This window comes from Tachypleus tridentatus, unplaced genomic scaffold (assembly GCF_004210375.1).
Source record: "Tachypleus tridentatus isolate NWPU-2018 unplaced genomic scaffold, ASM421037v1 Hic_cluster_2, whole genome shotgun sequence".
NCBI lineage: Eukaryota > Metazoa > Arthropoda > Merostomata > Xiphosura > Limulidae > Tachypleus > Tachypleus tridentatus.
This window is the reverse complement of record NW_027467782.1, coordinates 67,617,199-67,638,467: the sequence shown is the minus strand read 5'-3', so window position 1 is coordinate 67,638,467 and position 21,269 is coordinate 67,617,199. Positions and strand designations below refer to the sequence as shown.

At 41.3% G+C, this 21,269-nt stretch overlaps 3 non-coding genes across 3 annotated transcripts; all 3 read right to left on the bottom strand.

Annotated features, from left to right (window-relative positions):
- Nucleotides 1–1,230: 1,230 nt before the first annotated feature.
- On the bottom strand, nt 1,231–1,349 carry LOC143243516 (5S ribosomal RNA). Its single transcript, XR_013024640.1, has one exon. It is a non-coding gene; the product is annotated as a 5S ribosomal RNA (ribosomal RNA).
- Nucleotides 1,350–10,466: 9,117 nt separating this feature from the next.
- On the bottom strand, nt 10,467–10,585 carry LOC143243515 (5S ribosomal RNA). Its single transcript, XR_013024639.1, has one exon. It is a non-coding gene; the product is annotated as a 5S ribosomal RNA (ribosomal RNA).
- Nucleotides 10,586–20,075: 9,490 nt separating this feature from the next.
- LOC143243512 (5S ribosomal RNA) lies at nt 20,076–20,194 on the bottom strand. Its single transcript, XR_013024636.1, has one exon. It is a non-coding gene; the product is annotated as a 5S ribosomal RNA (ribosomal RNA).
- Nucleotides 20,195–21,269: the final 1,075 nt, after the last annotated feature.

Sequence of the window (21,269 nt, the reverse complement as noted above, 5' to 3'; positions counted from 1 at the left end):
ACACATTAATTTACCTGTGTTTATTAACGTGTATTTTGGTTTCCATCGGGAGAAGTCGTGTGTACTCGCCTCCTTCTCCCCTACAACAAAATAGTATTAAACGCTGGTTACCGTCTAGTGGGAGTGCCTCAGAAGTCGCTCTTTTGTCTCTCGCTAAAGAAGTGTATGGATATTAATGAAAGTACGTTGCAAAACTGGGAATAATTCTCTGACGTTATAGAAACAGAATGAATAAAGGAACAGCACCTGTCACACTCGGCTACTACCGTTCGCGAGTCGGAAGCGTGCCACGTACCGAGTTCCTACTTATCTGAAGACGTTTCCTTCGCGTTTTGCTTTCACTGCTATGTTTTCAATTTTGCTTTTACTGTTTTGTAACTTTTTTTTCTTGTTGTTTCTACTCACCTATTTTGTTTTATACCCAATAGCAAAGACTCTTGTCGTTATTGGAAAGTTAATTTTCAAATGTACATACATATAAAATAGATATTTGATTTATAAATAAGGTGTGCAATCGTCGGTGTCTCCGAGTGAAGGCTCTCTCTGCTGGGTTATATTTCTAGACAAAGTAATTTTACAAAACGTAGCGAACGAACGTTATGTAAGGAAACTCGAAATATTTGTCGCATCGCCTTTTCTGTGTAGCAGACAGATCCCTCGACAATTGCTTTTCTTCAGGCAAAACGTGCACGAGCGAGACAATTTTGTGAAATAGGGAAACGTTTTAAATTCCATCTGTATAAGACTGCCTTAGATTGATGTGGGCTGGATCTACTCGTTAACGAAGTTTCTGTTTTGTAGACTTCGCACCCTTTGTGCATTCCGAAGATCGACCCGCGAAGATAGTTTATTTCTTTTCTCTCCAATATACGTCTGATTGGAGGGGTTTGGTTTAAAGTGAAATGGAACGCGGCTCACGCCACCTGCTTAGAGAGCTGCTACTTTTCTTGAACGATCGCAGGAAATGAATGTTTGAACTTCGTTTTCGAAGCGTGTTTTATCAACTGACTTGTTGATGGAAAAGTTGATTAGTTCCTATAACAAAAATGTTTTCCCAACAGTTTACCATTATAAACACTTAGTATTAAGGCACTTCAATTGAGCCAACCAATTTCTTTCTCTCTTTCGGGAAGGATTTTTTATCTCTTAAATCAGAAATTGTGAAAAAAGTGAGAGGTATCGATCAGCTCTTTGCGAGACCTACAAATTTCAACGTGAAAAAAAAAAAAAAGTCATCATCACCCGGTATTCCCAGGTGGTCACCCTCCCAAGTACTAACCGGGCCCGCCGTTGCTTAGCTTCGGTGATCGGACGAGAACCGGCGCTTTCAACGTGGTATGAACGATGACAGTTTAATTCTCTTTCTTATTTGGTGTTTTAAGTGTTACTCTAAAAGAAAATCGTTGTCGCAGCCCAAAATTTCCTAGTTGTGAAATATAAGAGATGCTTTAGGAATTCACTTTTACTGGAGGACGCTGGAAAGTGGAGCCTGATAACTCTGGTTTGCGTTACACATCCCCGGAACTACACGAGTGTCATTTCGGGGGTATGGAAACTGTCGCTCACAGGCGTGTGTGTCATTGACATGGAACACTTAAATTGATCAATTTAGCCTCTGAGAACTTTTCTCAAACGTCTTTTAGTCACATGTTGGTGTTTATGTCTTCTTTATATTTCTTTCGGACCTACTTTCGCAAAATCTGGTATTTTACTCTCGTTACACAGGCCCACATCCCATCACTTACAGATGTGTGTGCAGAATTTAGATTTTAACACGAGCTTGCATCGGGATTAGAATTATTTAATATTCACCTTCTTTTATTCGTCATTTGGCTATACACATTAATTTACCTGTGTTTATTAACGTGTATTTTGGTTTCCATCGGGAGAAGTCGTGTGTACTCGCCTCCTTCTCCCCTACAACAAAATAGTATTAAACGCTGGTTACCGTCTAGTGGGAGTGCCTCAGAAGTCGCTCTTTTGTCTCTCGCTAAAGAAGTGTATGGATATTAATGAAAGTACGTTGCAAAACTGGGAATAATTCTCTGACGTTATAGAAACAGAATGAATAAAGGAACAGCACCTGTCACACTCGGCTACTACCGTTCGCGAGTCGGAAGCGTGCCACGTACCGAGTTCCTACTTATCTGAAGACGTTTCCTTCGCGTTTTGCTTTCACTGCTATGTTTTCAATTTTGCTTTTACTGTTTTGTAACTTTTTTTTTCTTGTTGTTTCTACTCACCTATTTTGTTTTATACCCAATAGCAAAGACTCTTGTCGTTATTGGAAAGTTAATTTTCAAATGTACATACATATAAAATAGATATTTGATTTATAAATAAGGTGTTCAATCGTCGGTGTCTCCGAGTGAAGTCTCTCTCTGCTGGGTTATATTTCTAGACAAAGTAATTTTACAAAACGTAGCGAACGAACGTTATGTAAGGAAACTCGAAATATTTGTCGCATCGCCTTTTCTGTGTAGCAGACAGATCCCTCGACAATTGCTTTTCTTAGGCAAAACGTGCACGAGCGATTTCGACAATTCTTTTCTTAGGCAAAACGTGCACGAGCGAGACAATTTTGTGAAATAGGGAAACGTTTTAAATTCCATCTGTATAAGACTGCCTTAGATTGATGTGGGCTGGATCTACTCATTAACGAAGTTTGTGTTTTGTAGATTTCGCACCCTTTGTGCATTCCGAAGATCGACCCGCGAAGATAGTTTATTTCTTTTCTCTCCAATATACGTCTGATTGGAGGGGTTTGGTTTAAAGTGAAATGGAACGCGGCTCACGCCACCTGCTTAGAGAGCTGCTACTTTTCTTGAACGATCGCAGGAAATGAATGTTTGAACTTCGTTTTCGAAGCGTGTTTTATCAACTGACTTGTTGATGGAAAAGTTGATTAGTTCCTATAACAAAAATGTTTTCCCAACAGTTTACCATTATAAACACTTAGTATTAAGGCACTTCAATTGAGCCAACCACTTTCTTTCTCTCTTTCGGGAAGGATTTTTTATCTCTTAAATCAGAAATTGTGAAAAAAGTGAGAGGTATCGATCAGCTCTTTGCGAGACCTACAAATTTCAACGTGAAAAAAAAAAAAAAAAAAGTCATCATCACCCGGTATTCCCAGGTGGTCACCCTCCCAAGTACTAACCGGGCCCGCCGTTGCTTAGCTTCGGTGATCGGACGAGAACCGGCTTTTTTTTTTTTTTTCTCTTTATTTATCCCACCTCAACGAGGGGGTATACACAGAAATACAACAAATAAAACACAAGTTAATGAATTAGCATGTAACAATAACTCTATAGATTACCATGCTGAAAATTACCACAAAGTTAATAAAATTAAGGAAAAAGAAATAAAAGAGGTAATTGGAACAGCAGGTAATCCAACAAACATTATAATGAACATTAACAAACAAGAAATCAATGGATCTTGCATTGGTAACAAAAATATAATGAAATAACAACTTATCTTAACAACGTACACAAGAATAACCTTGGGCACCTTGGGTTACCAAGCTACCAACATAAGAATACACAGAATAAAAAACATTTAATGAGTTATGTAACAAAGATCTATGATAATGAAGATATATATGTCTCCGTACACGCACTTTAAACATGGAAATTAAATGAATGACGCGATTTCGTGCCAAAGAAACTGAACGAGCAGAACATATAACCTGACGTGCCAAACTTGTAATTAAACGGAATATGTTCCAGCATCTCCTGGGTAACGAAGGATGAGATCCCACTAAGAGGCATCTCCTCCATACCCAGTTTGATATGGGACATCCAAAATAAAATGCCAATAATTTATATACATATGACCACAAGGGCTGTACAAAAGGACATTGGAAAAACAGATGGTCTATGGTTTCTGGCGCCTGGGAACAGAAAGTGCACAACCCTGTGGGATGTCTGTCCATATGTATCAGCTTGACATTTGTGGTAATCGCCCGCAACCAGAGTAAATAATCCACATCACAAACAAAAAAACCCACAAAAGAAGAATAAGCGTTTTACGAATGCGTTTCCAGTCTCCAGGAGGAACAATATCCCCAGTAGAATGGAGCAGGGAAGTTAGTAGCGAGTGAAAACTGTAAATATCCCACCAGTTGCCGCAGAGATAAACCTTGAAAATGAACTCGATTATCGGAGTGGTCCAGAAAATATAAATCCACAACACATGTGGACGACGGAAGAGGAGCCGGCTGGGTAGACAAAATCGGCAACCACTCCACAGGCAACGCCTCCTTGAGCATATGAAAATGTGAAAAAATTGTGCGGGCATTGGCCAACGGGTCAGCGTCCGTACACATTTCAATCACTGCCCCACCGGAAGAAAAGCAGGGAGCACCTCGTACATTAAATGACGGACCTGAACCAAACCTGCGTTAATAAATTCAGGAAAATGAAATGTTCGGTGGCGAACATCAACAATAGCCGGATTGAAAAACAAAGGTTCATCAAAATTTGGGGAAAGAGGAGCTGGGACAATCCCTTTATCCCCAAGAAGAACCTTCCAGGCATGAAACATTTCCTGAATATAGAAAGGTAACGATTTCACAAAACGTGGCAAAATACGGCATTGAAGAATCCGAAAGCTTAAAGAGAGATTACCATAACAAGAAAAAATCCAGAAAGAAGTTGTCGCAAGGTGGAAGGACAAGAAGCATCCAAACAACGCTGCAACAACTTCAAACGGAATGCGAGTTTACGAGTGTTAACATCAACCAAGTTGATACCTCCACAATCATAACTCCGAATCAGAATACCGTATGCCACTTTATGTATACCTCCCCGCCAAATAAAATCCAGTATACATTTGCGAAATCTAGCCTCAAACTGTCTTGGCAACGGGAGTATATTCAACGGGTACCATAACACCGATGCCACCAAGGAGTTCACCACAAGAGATTTACCCTTTAGCGACAAAGAACGAAATCGCCACGACACCAAGACACGAGATACCCTGCGCAATACACCCTGCCACGTATCTTGCAGCATGACATCGAAATTAGAGTGGAAAACTATTCCCAAAATCCGAATAGGATCCTGGGAAATTCTCAACTCACCAAGGACGAAGTCTGCAGAAGAGGCCAAACACCCAACCCACAAACCCTGACTCTTGGTCCAGTTGATCTTCCCACCAGTAGCTTTGCCAAAAGTTTGGCAGACATCCAACACATGCGGCAAAGATTCGGCGTCTCGTAAGGTTAAGGTGGTATCATCAGCATGCTGATAAGTAAGTGAAGGCGTGGTGAGTAGCACATCACCACCAATACCAGTAATATGTACATTATGGACTAACATATTTCGTAACGGTTCGACACTGAGAACGTAAAGTAGAGCAGACATGGGGCATCCTTGACGAATACCCCGAGTAATAGCAAAATCATTAGTGAGAAATCCATTAAACTTTACACAACTAGAAATAGAAGTATAGCAAAGACGAACCCAATGAACAAAAGTAGAACCAAAACCCATACGCAGAAGAAGTTGAAATAGATAGTCATAGGCCACCCGATCAAAAGCTTGCATCTGATCGAGCTTCAAAAAGATTCCACCCTGGCCGGTACGTGCTAAAGATTGCAATAGCAAAACGAGTGTTAATGGAGTATCAGCAACGTCCCGTCCAGGTATACACCCGGATTGGTCATCTGAAACTAAACTGGAGATCACAGACGAAAGGCGACGAGCCAGCACTTTGGCCAAAAGCTTATAGTCAGTACAAAGCAATGTCAAAGGCCGGCTGTTAGCCGCCAACCGTCGATCCCCTTTCGGGATAGGAACAATTACCCCAGAACACATTGTACGGAGCAACTGTGGAGAGTGAAACAGTTGAGACAAGACAGATAAAAAGTCGTCAACAAAAAGAGGTAGAAAATATTTGAAAAATTCGGAGGTAAAACCATCCAAACCAGGAGATTTGCCCAGCGGTAAACTGTCTAAAGCAGCGATAACTTCCGGAACCGTGAATGGAGCATCACAAATATTAGCTTGTTCACTGGAAAGAGTTCGATCAACAAATGAGAGAACTAAATCTATGTCTGCCTGCAGAACGATATCCTTAGAGTACAGTGCGGAATAATACTGATGTAAAACAGCAGCGATATCTTCCACACCGGACACCTCCACACCCCTATCAGTGAGCATGGATCTAAACTCAATTCTGCTTTGACGGACCTTTTCCATACGAAGAAAGTAAGATGTAGATCTCTCACCCTCCTCAAACCAACGAATATGAGATCGAATCCTCGCCCCCTCTATGGTATCGTGATCCAAAGTCTCCAATGCATCTTCAAGTTCATACAATTTGACCTTAGATCTACCAGGGAAACGGGTCAGTTTTCGAAGCTCACGATTGATGGACGACTCAAGCTGACATTTGCGAGAACGGGATGCCCGCGCACGAAGAATCGAATAACGCTCGGTAAGTAAACGGAACGCGCATTTCAATTGTTCATACCATTTAATTTTATCAGTCCCATAAACTGACCAACTACGACTTCTGGCGATCAACAGCTTAATGGCTTTCACATATTCGGCATCCCTCAATAACTGGTTATTGAAGTGCCAGAAATTAGGACCTCTGACAATTGGTCGCAGAGTAAGGTCGAAGCCCAATAAAGCGTGATCTGTAGCAGGAAACCACAACGTACGGAAACGTTGGACAGTCCCCTGCAAGGTAGAAGAAAGCAAAACCCTGTCAATACGTGACGACATCATCTCACCATTAACAAAACGCTTCCATGTGAAACCAGGTGTAGTCGGCGATATGAGTGAATGCGCATCAAGCAAATCAAACCTATTAAGAAACTGGACAAAGCCGAACGGCTGGCGTCTCGGTAGAAACGGACCGGAAATCGATCGCGTGCCACATCCACCACACAATTAAAATCTCCCACAACAAGCAATCCTGTGCAACCATCCAAACAATACTCCAAGTTTTGGAAAAATTCCCGTCGCTCGGAGATATCGCGAGGAGCGTACACAGATGATAACAGATAAGACAAAGACTCGAAACTGAATTTGACTGTCAGAACCCTACCCACCCCATCAGAAGAAACGAATGTAACATTATCACACAAAACTGCTGTACCAAGATGGCAACCCTTGTCGGCCAGAAGTAGAATTATTAAAAAAAGCTACACCTGGCCAAAATTTCAGAACGACATCAGGAAAATCATCAGTAAAAACGTTTCCTGTAAACAAACAACATCAAAATTAGTAACAAAGTAATCCAGATAATAAGACAGCTTACTAACATTACGCAACCCATTACAATTCAAAACTCCCACCCTTAGTAAATGTACCATGCTAAAGAGAAAGTAAAGGTACAAGAATTGAAAGGAAACTGTCACAAACACAAAAATAACAAGAATAAATGTAAAGATCTAAGCAAATATGCACAAAGTTCAAATAACAATAAATGACAGTCTTACACGAACTGAAACAAACAAACTGTCACAAAAAACACATTTAAGGCTGCGACACCGCCTTCGCCTTCGCCCGAGATATCCGTAGTATTGGCACGTCCGACACCCGTTTTCGTCCACTGCCCTTCTTAGAAGTGTCACCAGGAGACATTGCCACCACACTAGCATACCTCCAACGACGAGGAAGAGGCACCTCCACATCGCCGGCGGTACTCACACCACTAACCGGAAGTGGCGGGAAGTGACGATCAAAATTGCGACTTGCAGCAGGGGGTGACTACTTGCCCGTTCCCTGGCCCCACCAGAAACCGTCGATCGTCGGGCAGAAACATCGTCCACCACCCGATGGGTAGCTGCAGCCTTCTTTGAAAGGGGAACCTCCGAATCAACGCGTGGACAAACAGAAATGGTGTCAACATCATGAGGCACTGCACGAGAGGGAGCAGCCGTGTCTACTTCAGCGGCGTCACGAGAAGTAGTAGGCGTGGCCACTTCAGCGTCGTCACTAGAGGAAGTTCGAGGAACAACAAGCTTGGGACAACGTTGACGGACGTGTCCCTGCATATGACAATGTCGGCATATAAATTGGGGCAATCGCGATATAGATGATCCGCCCCAAACATAAATTACATACTTTTGACTGGCGATCATGCTTCACTTTTACCAATACCGCCTTGCCCAAAGGATCAAAAACTTTACTACGTACGGCAAAGAGATACACTTCTCACTAAAACACACACGAACATGGCGTATACCTAAGTATATGCCCTGGTCCCTCTTCCACACAATAGGGCTTTTCACCTCACAATCATAATCTTTAAGTTTATTTAGAATAATATCATCGTCGATATATTCGGGTACGTCCATAAATGACACAGTAATAGTACGTTTAGTGACACCATTAGCCGAACAGTGCACACCATTTACAGTTAGACCAGCATCTATAGCCAGGTCCACATCGTCGGGAAGAACAAAAGTTACCTCATATCCACCCGGGCGAGGAACTACGGCAGTGACCGAAGCAGCACCAAACGTAGAAATAACAGAATGGATAACGTCCCCATGGCTTGAAGTTGTCGTTTCCACAAAAACTGTACGACGCATAACTTCCATGACCTTCTTGGTTGATGAAGACATCGTCAAACAACTTGGAAAAATAAAAATCTAAAAAAAAAAAGAACTACACGCTCACTAGGCTTAGCTGTTAAATTTACACTAAGGCAATGAGGAGCTCGAAAAACACGTCTGTACTCGTTGACGAGAACCGGCGCTTTCAACGTGGTATGAACGATGACAGTTTAATTCTCTTTCTTATTTGGTGTTTTAAGTGTTACTCTAAAAGAAAATCGTTGTCGCAGCCCAAAATTTCCTAGTTGTGAAATATAAGAGATGCTTTAGGAATTCACTTTTACTGGAGGACGCTGGAAAGTGGAGCCTGATAACTCTGGTTTGCGTTACACATCCCCGGAACTACACGAGTGTCATTTCGGGGGTATGGAAACTGTCGCTCACAGGCGTGTGTGTCATTGACATGGAACACTTAAATTGATCAATTTAGCCTCTGAGAACTTTTCTCAAACGTCTTTTAGTCACATGTTGGTGTTTATGTCTTCTTTATATTTCTTTCGGACCTACTTTCGCAAAATCTGGTATTTTACTCTCGTTACACAGGCCCACATCCCATCACTTACAGATGTGTGTGCAGAATTTAGATTTTAACACGAGCTTGCATCGGGATTAGAATTATTTAATATTCACCTTCTTTTATTCGTCATTTGGCTATACACATTAATTTACCTGTGTTTATTAACGTGTATTTTGGTTTCCATCGGGAGAAGTCGTGTGTACTCGCCTCCTTCTCCCCTACAACAAAATAGTATTAAACGCTGGTTACCGTCTAGTGGGAGTGCCTCAGAAGTCGCTCTTTTGTCTCTCGCTAAAGAAGTGTATGGATATTAATGAAAGTACGTTGCAAAACTGGGAATAATTCTCTGACGTTATAGAAACAGAATGAATAAAGGAACAGCACCTGTCACACTCGGCTACTACCGTTCGCGAGTCGGAAGCGTGCCACGTACCGAGTTCCTACTTATCTGAAGACGTTTCCTTCGCGTTTTGCTTTCACTGCTATGTTTTCAATTTTGCTTTTACTGTTTTGTAACTTTTTTTTTCTTGTTGTTTCTACTCACCTATTTTGTTTTATACCCAATAGCAAAGACTCTTGTCGTTATTGGAAAGTTAATTTTCAAATGTACATACATATAAAATAGATATTTGATTTATAAATAAGGTGTGCAATCGTCGGTGTCTCCGAGTGAAGTCTCTCTCTGCTGGGTTATATTTCTAGACAAAGTAATTTTACAAAACGTAGCGAACGAACGTTATGTAAGGAAACTCGAAATATTTGTCGCATCGCCTTTTCTGTGTAGCAGACAGATCCCTCGACAATTGCTTTTTCTTAGGCAAAACGTGCACGAGCGAGACAATTTTGTGAAATAGGGAAACGTTTTAAATTCCATCTGTATAAGACTGCCTTAGATTGATGTGGGCTGGATCTACTCATTAACGAAGTTTCTGTTTTGTAGATTTCGCACCCTTTGTGCATTCCGAAGATCGACCCGCGAAGATAGTTTATTTCTTTTCTCTCCAATATACGTCTGATTGGAGGGGTTTGGTTTAAAGTGAAATGGAACGCGGCTCACGCCACCTGCTTAGAGAGCTGCTACTTTTCTTGAACGATCGCAGGAAATGAATGTTTGAACTTCGTTTTCGAAGCGTGTTTTATCAACTGACTTGTTGATGGAAAAGTTGATTAGTTCCTATAACAAAATGTTTTCCCAACAGTTTACCATTATAAACACTTAGTATTAAGGCACTTCAATTGAGCCAACCACTTTCTTTCTCTCTTTCGGGAAGGATTTTTTATCTCTTAAATCAGAAATTGTGAAAAAATTTGAGAGGTATCGATCAGCTCTTTGCGAGACCTACAAATCTCAACGTGAAAAAAAAAAAAAAAAGTCATCATCACCCGGTATTCCCAGGTGGTCACCCTCCCAAGTACTAACCGGGCCCGCCGTTGCTTAGCTTCGGTGATCGGACGAGAACCGGCGCTTTCAACGTGGTATGAACGATGACAGTTTAATTCTTTTCTTATTTGGTGTTTTAAGTGTTACTCTAAAAGAAAATCGTTGTCGCAGCCCAAAATTTCCTAGTTGTGAAATATAAGAGATGCTTTAGGAATTCACTTTTACTGGAGGACGCTGGAAAGTGGAGCCTGATAACTCTGGTTTGCGTTACACATCCCCGGAACTACACGAGTGTCATTTCGGGGGTATGGAAACTGTCGCTCACAGGCGTGTGTGTCATTGACATGGAACACTTAAATTGATCAATTTAGCCTCTGAGAACTTTTCTCAAACGTCTTTTAGTCACATGTTGGTGTTTATGTCTTCTTTATATTTCTTTCGGACCTACTTTCGCAAAATCTGGTATTTTACTCTCGTTACACAGGCCCACATCCCATCACTTACAGATGTGTGTGCAGAATTTAGATTTTAACACGAGCTTGCATCGGGATTAGAATTATTTAATATTCACCTTCTTTTATTCGTCATTTGGCTATACACATTAATTTACCTGTGTTTATTAACGTGTATTTTGGTTTCCATCGGGAGAAGTCGTGTGTACTCGCCTCCTTCTCCCCTACAACAAAATAGTATTAAACGCTGGTTACCGTCTAGTGGGAGTGCCTCAGAAGTCGCTCTTTTGTCTCTCGCTAAAGAAGTGTATGGATATTAATGAAAGTACGTTGCAAAACTGGGAATAATTCTCTGACGTTATAGAAACAGAATGAATAAAGGAACAGCACCTGTCACACTCGGCTACTACCGTTCGCGAGTCGGAAGCGTGCCACGTACCGAGTTCCTACTTATCTGAAGACGTTTCCTTCGCGTTTTGCTTTCACTGCTATGTTTTCAATTTTGCTTTTACTGTTTTGTAACTTTTTTTTCTTGTTGTTTCTACTCACCTATTTTGTTTTATACCCAATAGCAAAGACTCTTGTCGTTATTGGAAAGTTAATTTTCAAATGTACATACATATAAAATAGATATTTGATTTATAAATAAGGTGTGCAATCGTCGGTGTCTCCGAGTGAAGTCTCTCTCTGCTGGGTTATATTTCTAGACAAAGTAATTTTACAAAACGTAGCGAACGAACGTTATGTAAGGAAACTCGAAATATTTGTCGCATCGCCTTTTCTGTGTAGCAGACAGATCCCTCGACAATTGCTTTTCTTAGGCAAAACGTGCACGAGCGAGACAATTTTGTGAAATAGGGAAACGTTTTAAATTCCATCTGTATAAGACTGCCTTAGATTGATGTGGGCTGGATCTACTCATTAACGAAGTTTATGTTTTGTAGATTTCGCACCCTTTGTGCATTCCGAAGATCGACCCGCGAAGATAGTTTATTTTTTTTCTCTTCAATATACGTCTGATTGGAGGGGTTTGGTTTAAAGTGAAATGGAACGCGGCTCACGCCACCTGCTTAGAGAGAGAGCTGCTACTTTTCTTGAACGATCGCAGGAAATGAATGTTTGAACTTCGTTTTCGAAGAAGCGTGTTTTATCAACTGACTTGTTGATGGAAAAGTTGAATTAGTTCCTATAACTTGTTGATGGAAAAAATGTTTTCCCAACAGTTTACCATTATAAACACTTAGTATTAAGGCACTTCAATTGAGCCAACCACTTTCTTTCTCTCTTTCGGGAAGGATTTTTTATCTCTTAAATCAGAAATTGTGAAAAAAGTGAGAGGTATCGATCAGCTCTTTGCGAGACCTACAAATTTCAACGTGAAAAAAAAAAAAAAAAGTCATCATCACCCGGTATTCCCAGGTGGTCACCCTCCCAAGTACTAACCGGGCCCGCCGTTGCTTAGCTTCGGTGATCGGACGAGAACCGCTTTTTTTTTTTTTTTCTCTTTATTTATCCCACCTCAACGAGGGGGTATACACAGAAATACAACAAATAAAACACAAGTTAATGAATTAGCATGTAACAATAACTCTATAGATTACCATGCTGAAAATTACCACAAAGTTAATAAAATTAAGGAAAAAGAAATAAAAGAGGTAATTGGAACAGCAGGTAATCCAACAAACATTATAATGAACATTAACAAACAAGAAATCAATGGATCTTGCATTGGTAACAAAAATATAATGAAATAACAACTTATCTTAACAACGTACACAAGAATAACCTTGGGCACCTTGGGTTACCAAGCTACCAACATAAGAATACACAGAATAAAAAAACATTTAATGAGTTATGTAACAAAGATCTATGATAATGAAGATATATATGTCTCCGTACACGCACTTTAAACATGGAAATTAAATGAATGACGCGATTTCGTGCCAAAGAAACTGAACGAGCAGAACATATAACCTGACGTGCCAAACTTGTAATTAAACGGAATATGTTCCAGCATCTCCTGGTAACGAAGGATGAGATCCCACTAAGAGGCATCTCCTCCATACCCAGTTTGATATGGGACATCCAAAATAAAATGCCAATAATTTATATACATATGACCACAAGGGCTGTACAAAAGGACATTGGAAAAACAGATGGTCTATGGTTTCTGGCGCCTGGGAACAGAAAGTGCACAACCCTGTGGGATGTCTGTCCATATGTATCAGCTTGACATTTGTGGTAATCGCCCGCAACCAGAGTAAATAATCCACATCACAAACAAAAAAAACCCACAAAAGAAGAATAAGCGTTTTTTACGAATGCGTTTCCAGTCTCCAGGAGGAACAATATCCCCAGTAGAATGGAGCAGGGAAGTTATTAGCGAGTGAAAACTGTATATATCCCACCAGTTGCCGCAGAGATAAACCTTGAAAATGAACTCGATTATCGGAGTGGTCCAGAAAATATAAATCCACAACACATGTGGACGACGGAAGAGGAGCCGGCTGGGTAGACAAAATCGGCAACCACTCCACAGGCAACGCCTCCTTGAGCATATGAAAATGTGAAAAAATTGTGCGGGCATTGGCCAACGGGTCAGCGTCCGTACACATTTCAATCACTGCCCCCACCGGAAGAAAAGCAGGGAGCACCTCGTACATTAAATGACGGACCTGAACCAAACCTGCGTTAATAAATTCAGGAAAATGAAATGTTCGGTGGCGAACATCAACAATAGCCGGATTGAAAACAAAGGTTCATCAAAATTTGGGGAAAGAGGAGCTGGGACAATCCCTTTATCCCCAAGAAGAACCTTCCAGGCATGAAACATTTCCTGAATATAGAAAGGTAACGATTTCACAAAACGTGGCAAAATACGGCATTGAAGAATCCGAAAGCTTAAAGAGAGATTACCATAACAAGAAAAAATCCAGAAAGAAGTTGTCGCAAGGTGGAAGGACAAGAAGCATCCAAACAACGCTGCAACAACTTCAAACGGAATGCGAGTTTACGAGTGTTAACATCAACCAAGTTGATACCTCCACAATCATAACTCCGAATCAGAATACCGTATGCCACTTTATGTATACCTCCCCGCCAAATAAAATCCAGTATACATTTGCGAAATCTAGCCTCAAACTGTCTTGGCAACGGGAGTATATTCAACGGGTACCATAACACCGATGCCACCAAGGAGTTCACCACAAGAGATTTACCCTTTAGCGACAAAGAACGAAATCGCCACGACACCAAGACACGAGATACCCTGCGCAATACACCCTGCCACGTATCTTGCAGCATGACATCGAAATTAGAGTGGAAAACTATTCCCAAAATCCGAATAGGATCCTGGGAAATTCTCAACTCACCAAGGACGAAGTCTGCAGAAGAGGCCAAACACCCAACCCACAAACCCTGACTCTTGGTCCAGTTGATCTTCCCACCAGTAGCTTTGCCAAAAGTTTGGCAGACATCCAACACATGCGGCAAAGATTCGGCGTCTCGTAAGGTTAAGGTGGTATCATCAGCATGCTGATAAGTAAGTGAAGGCGTGGTGAGTAGCACATCACCACCAATACCAGTAATATGTACATTATGGACTAACATATTTCGTAACGGTTCGACACTGAGAACGTAAAGTAGAGCAGACATGGGGCATCCTTGACGAATACCCCGAGTAATAGCAAAATCATTAGTGAGAAATCCATTAAACTTTACACAACTAGAAATAGAAGTATAGCAAAGACGAACCCAATGAACAAAAGTAGAACCAAAACCCATACGCAGAAGAAGTTGAAATAGATAGTCATAGGCCACCCGATCAAAAGCTTGCATCTGATCGAGCTTCAAAAAAGATTCCACCCTGGCCGGTACGTGCTAAAGATTGCAATAGCAAAACGAGTGTTAATGGAGTATCAGCAACGTCCCGTCCAGGTATACACCCGGATTGGTCATCTGAAACTAAACTGGAGATCACAGACGAAAGGCGACGAGCCAGCACTTTGGCCAAAAGCTTATAGTCAGTACAAAGCAATGTCAAAGGCCGGCTGTTAGCCGCCAACCGTCGATCCCCCCCTTTCGGGATAGGAACAATTACCCCAGAACACATTGTACGGAGCAACTGTGGAGAGTGAAACAGTTGAGACAAGACAGATAAAAAGTCGTCAACAAAAAGAGGTAGAAAATATTTGAAAAATTCGGAGGTAAAACCATCCAAACCAGGAGATTTGCCCAGCGGTAAACTGTCTAAAGCAGCGATAACTTCCGGAACCGTGAATGGAGCATCACAAATATTAGCTTGTTCACTGGAAAGAGTTCGATCAACAAATGAGAGAACTAAATCTATGTCTGCCTGCAGAACGATATCCTTAGAGTACAGTGCGGAATAATACTGATGTAAAACAGCAGCGATATCTTCCACACCGGACACCTCCACACCCCTATCAGTGAGCATGGATCTAAACTCAATTCTGCTTTGACGGACCTTTTCCATACGAAGAAAGTAAGATGTAGATCTCTCACCCTCCTCAAACCAACGAATATGAGATCGAATCCTCGCCCCCCTCTATGGTATCGTGATCCAAAGTCTCCAATGCATCTTCAAGTTCATACAATTTGACCTTAGATCTACCAGGGAAACGGGTCAGTTTTCGAAGCTCACGATTGATGGACGACTCAAGCTGACATTTGCGAGAACGGGATGCCCGCGCACGAAGAATCGAATAACGCTCGGTAAGTAAACGGAACGCGCATTTCAATTGTTCATACCATTTAATTTTATCAGTCCCATAAACTGACCAACTACGACTTCTGGCGATCAACAGCTTAATGGCTTTCACATATTCGGCATCCCTCAATAACTGGTTATTGAAGTGCCAGAAATTAGGACCTCTGACAATTGGTCGCAGAGTAAGGTCGAAGCCCAATAAAGCGTGATCTGTAGCAGGAAACCACAACGTACGGAAACGTTGGACAGTCCCCTGCAAGGTAGAAGAAAGCAAAACCCTGTCAATACGTGACGACATCATCTCACCATTAACAAAACGCTTCCATGTGAAACCAGGTGTAGTCGGCGATATGAGTGAATGCGCATCAAGCAAATCAAACCTATTAAGAAACTGGACAAAAGCCGAACGGCTGGCGTCTCGGTAGAAACGGACCGGAAATCGATCGCGTGCCACATCCACCACACAATTAAAATCTCCCACAACAAGCAATCCTGTGCAACCATCCAAACAATACTCCAAGTTTTGGAAAAATTCCCGTCGCTCGGAGATATCGCGAGGAGCGTACACAGATGATAACAGATAAGACAAAGACTCGAAACTGAATTTGACTGTCAGAACCCTACCCACCCCATCAGAAGAAACGAATGTAACATTATCACACAAAACTGCTGTACCAAGATGGCAACCCTTGTCGGCCAGAAGTAGAATTATTAAAAAAAGCTACACCTGGCCAAAATTTCAGAACGACATCAGGAAAATCATCAGTAAAAACGTTTCCTGTAAACAAACAACATCAAAATTAGTAACAAAGTAATCCAGATAATAAGACAGCTTACTAATATTACGCAACCCATTACAATTCAAAACTCCCACCCTTAGTAAATGTACCATGCTAAAGAGAAAGTAAAGGTACAAGAATTGAAAGGAAACTGTCACAAACACAAAAATAACAAGAATAAATGTAAAGATCTAAGCAAATATGCACAAAGTTCAAATAACAATAAATGACAGTCTTACACGAACTGAAACAAACAAACTGTCACAAAACACATTTAAGGCTGCGACACCGCCTTCGCCTTCGCCCGAGATATCCGTAGTATTGGCACGTCCGACACCCGTTTTCGTCCACTGCCCTTCTTAGAAGTGTCACCAGGAGACATTGCCACCACACTAGCATACCTCCAACGACGAGGAAGAGGCACCTCCACATCGCCGGCGGTACTCACACCACTAACCGGAAGTGGCGGGAAGTGACGATCAAAATTGCGACTTGCAGCAGGGGTGACTACTTGCCCGTTCCCTGGCCCCACCAGAAACCGTCGATCGTCGGGCAGAAACATCGTCCACCACCCGATGGGTAGCTGCAGCCTTCTTTGAAAGGGGAACCTCCGAATCAACGCGTGGACAAACAGAAATGGTGTCAACATCATGAGGCACTGCACGAGAGGGAGCAGCCGTGTCTACTTCAGCGGCGTCACGAGAAGTAGTAGGCGTGGCCACTTCAGCGTCGTCACTAGAGGAAGTTCGAGGAACAACAAGCTTGGGACAACGTTGACGGACGTGTCCCTGCATATGACAATGTCGGCATATAAATTGGGGCAATCGCGATATAGATGATCCGCCCCCAAACATAAATTACATACTTTGACTGGCGATCATGCTTCACTTTTACCAATACCGCCTTGCCCAAAGGATCAAAAAACTTTACTACGTACGGCAAAGAGATACACTTCTCACTAAAACACACACGAACATGGCGTATACCTAAGTATATGCCCTGGTCCCTCTTCCACACAATAGGGCTTTTCACCTCACAATCATAATCTTTAAGTTTATTTAGAATAATATCATCGTCGATATATTCGGGTACGTCCATAAATGACACAGTAATAGTACGTTTAGTGACACCATTAGCCGAACAGTGCACACCATTTACAGTTAGACCAGCATCTATAGCCAGGTCCACATCGTCGGGAAGAACAAAAGTTACCTCATATCCACCCGGGCGAGGAACTACGGCAGTGACCGAAGCAGCACCAAACGTAGAAATAACAGAATGGATAACGTCCCCATGGCTTGAAGTTGTCGTTTCCACAAAAACTGTACGACGCATAACTTCCATGACCTTCTTGGTTGATGAAGACATCGTCAAACAACTTGAAAAATACAAAATCTAGCAAAAAAAAAAAAAGAACTACACGCTCACTAGGCTTAGCTGTTAAATTTACACTAAGGCAATGAGGAGCTCGAAAACACGTCTGTACTCGTTGACGAGAACCGGCGCTTTCAACGTGGTATGAACGATGACAGTTTAATTCTCTTTCTTATTTGGTGTTTTAAGTGTTACTCTAAAAGAAAATCGTTGTCGCAGCCCAAAATTTCCTAGTTGTGAAATATAAGAGATGCTTTAGGAATTCACTTTTACTGGAGGACGCTGGAAAGTGGAGCCTGATAACTCTGGTTTGCGTTACACATCCCCGGAACTACACGAGTGTCATTTCGGGGGTATGGAAACTGTCGCTCACAGGCGTGTGTGTCATTGACTTAAATTGATCAATTTAGCCTCTGAGAACTTTTCTCAAACGTCTTTTAGTCACATGTTGGTGTTTATGTCTTCTTTATATTTCTTTCGGACCTACTTTCGCAAAATCTGGTATTTTACTCTCGTTACACAGGCCCACATCCCATCACTTACAGATGTGTGTGCAGAATTTAGATTTTAACACGAGCTTGCATCGGGATTAGAATTATTTAATATTCACCTTCTTTTATTCGTCATTTGGCTATACACATTAATTTACCTGTGTTTATTAACGTGTATTTTGGTTTCCATCGGGAGAAGTCGTGTGTACTCGCCTCCGTCTCCCCTACAACAAAATAGTATTAAACGCTGGTTACCGTCTAGTGGGAGTGCCTCAGAAGTCGCTCTTTTGTCTCTCGCTAAAGAAGTGTATGGATATTAATGAAAGTACGTTGCAAAACTGGGAATAATTCTCTGACGTTATAGAAACAGAATGAATAAAGGAACAGCACCTGTCACACTCGGCTACTACCGTTCGCGAGTCGGAAGCGTGCCACGTATCGAGTTCCTACTTATCTGAAACGTTTCCTTCGCGTTTTGCTTTCACTGCTAAGTTTTCAATTTTGCTTTTACTGTTTTGTAACTTTTTTTTTCTTGTTGTTTCTACTCACCTATTTTGTTTTATACTCCAATAGCAAAGACTCTTGTCGTTATTGGAAAGTTAATTTTCAAATGTACATACATATAAAATAGATATTTGATTTATAAATAAGGTGTGCAATCGTCGGTGTCTCCGAGTAAAGTCTCTCTCTGCTGGGTTATATTTCTAGACAAAGTAATTTTACAAAACGTAGCGAACGAACGTTATGTAAGGAAACTCGAAATATTTGTCGCATCGCCTTTTCTGTGTAGCAGACAGATCCCTCGACAATTGCTTTTCTTAGGCAAAACGTGCACGAGCGAGACAATTTTGTGAAATAGGGAAACGTTTTAAATTCCATCTGTATAAGACTGCCTTAGATTGATGTGGGCTGGATCTACTCATTAACGAAGTTTATGTTTTGTAGATTTCGCACCCTTTGTGCATTCCGAAGATCGACCCGCGAAGATAGTTTATTTCTTTTCTCTTCAATATACGTCTGATTGGAGGGGTTTGGTTTAAAGTGAAATGGAACGCGGCTCACGCCACTTGCTTAGAGAGCTGCTACTTTTCTTCAACGATATTTCTAGACAAAGTAATTTTACAAAACGTAGCGAACGAACGTTATGTAAGGAAACTCGAAATATTTGTCGCATCGCCTTTTCTGTGTAGCAGACAGAGACCTCGACAATTGCTTTTTCTTAGGCAAAACGTGCACGAGCGAGACAATTTTGTGAAATAGGGAAACGTTTTAAATTCCATCTGTATAAGACTGCCTTAGATTGATGTGGGCTGGATCTACTCATTAACGAAGTTTCTGTTTTGTAGATTTCGCACCCTTTGTGCATTCCGAAGATCGACCCGCTAAGATAGTTTATTTCTTTTCTCTCCAATGTACGTCTGATTGGAGGGGTTTGGTTTAAATGAAATGGAACGCGGCTAACGCCACCTGCTTAGAGAGCTGCTACTTTTCTTGAACGATCGCAGGAAATGAATGTTTGAATTTCGTTTTCGAAGCGTGTTTTATCAACTGACTTGTTGATGGAAAAGTTGATTAGTTCCTATAACAAAAATGTTTTCCCAACAGTTTACCATTATAAATACCCAGTATTAAGGCACTTCAATTGAGTCAACCACTTTCTTTCTCTCTTTCGGGAAGGATTTTTTATCTCTTAAATCAGAAATTGTGAAAAAAAGTGAGAGGTATCGATCAGCTCTTTGCGAGACCTACAAATTTCAACGTGAAAAAAAAAAAAAGTCATCATCACCCGGTATTCCCAGGTGGTCACCCTCCCAAGTACTAACCGGGCCCGCCGTTGCTTAGCTTCGGTGATCGGACGAGAACCGGCGCTTTCAACGTGGTATGAACGATGACAGTTTAATTTTCTTTCTTATTTGGTGTTTTAAGTGTTACTCTAAAAGAAAATCGTTGTCGCAGCCCAAAATTTCCTAGTTGTGAAATATAAGAGATGCTTTAGGAATTCACTTTTACTGGAGGACGCTGGAAAGTGGAGCCTGATAACTCTGGTTTGCGTTACACATCCCCGGAACTACACGAGTGTCATTTCGGGGGTATGGAAACTGTCGCTCACAGGCGTGTGTGTCATTGACTTAAATTGATCAATTTAGCCTCTGAGAACTTTTCTCAAACGTCTTTTAGTCACATGTTGGTGTTTATGTCTTCTTTATATTTCTTTCGGACCTACTTTCGCAAAATCTGGTATTTTACTCTCGTTACACAGGCCCACATCCCATCACTTACAGATGTGTGTGCAGAATTTAGATTTTAACACGAGCTTGCATCGGGATTAGAATTATTTAATATTCACCTTCTTTTATTCGTCATTTGGCTATACACATTAATTTACCTGTGTTTATTAACGTGTATTTTGGTTTCCATCGGGAGAAGTCGTGTACTCGCCTCCTTCTCCCCTACAACAAAATAGTATTAAACGCTGGTTACCGTCTAGTGGGAGTGCCTCAGAAGTCGCTCTTTTGTCTCTCGCTAAAGAAGTGTATGGATATTAATGAAAGTACGTTGCAAAACTGGGAATAATTCTCTGACGTTATAGAAACAGAATGAATAAAGGAACAGCACCTGTCACACTCGGCTACTACCGTTCGCGAGTCGGAAGCGTGCCACGTACCGAGTTCCTACTTATCTGAAGACGTTTTCTTCGCGTTTTGCTTTCACTGCTATGTTTTCAATTTTGCTTTTACTGTTTTGTAACTTTTTTTTTTCTTGTTGTTTCTACTCACCTATTTTGTTTTATACCCAATAGCAAAGACTCTTGTCGTTATTGGAAAGTTAATTTTCAAATGTACATACATATAAAATAGATATTTGATTTATAAATAAGGTGTGCAATCGTCGGTGTCTCCGAGTGAAGGCTCTCTCTGCTGGGTTATATTTCTAGACAAAGTAATTTTACAAAACGTAGCGAACGAAC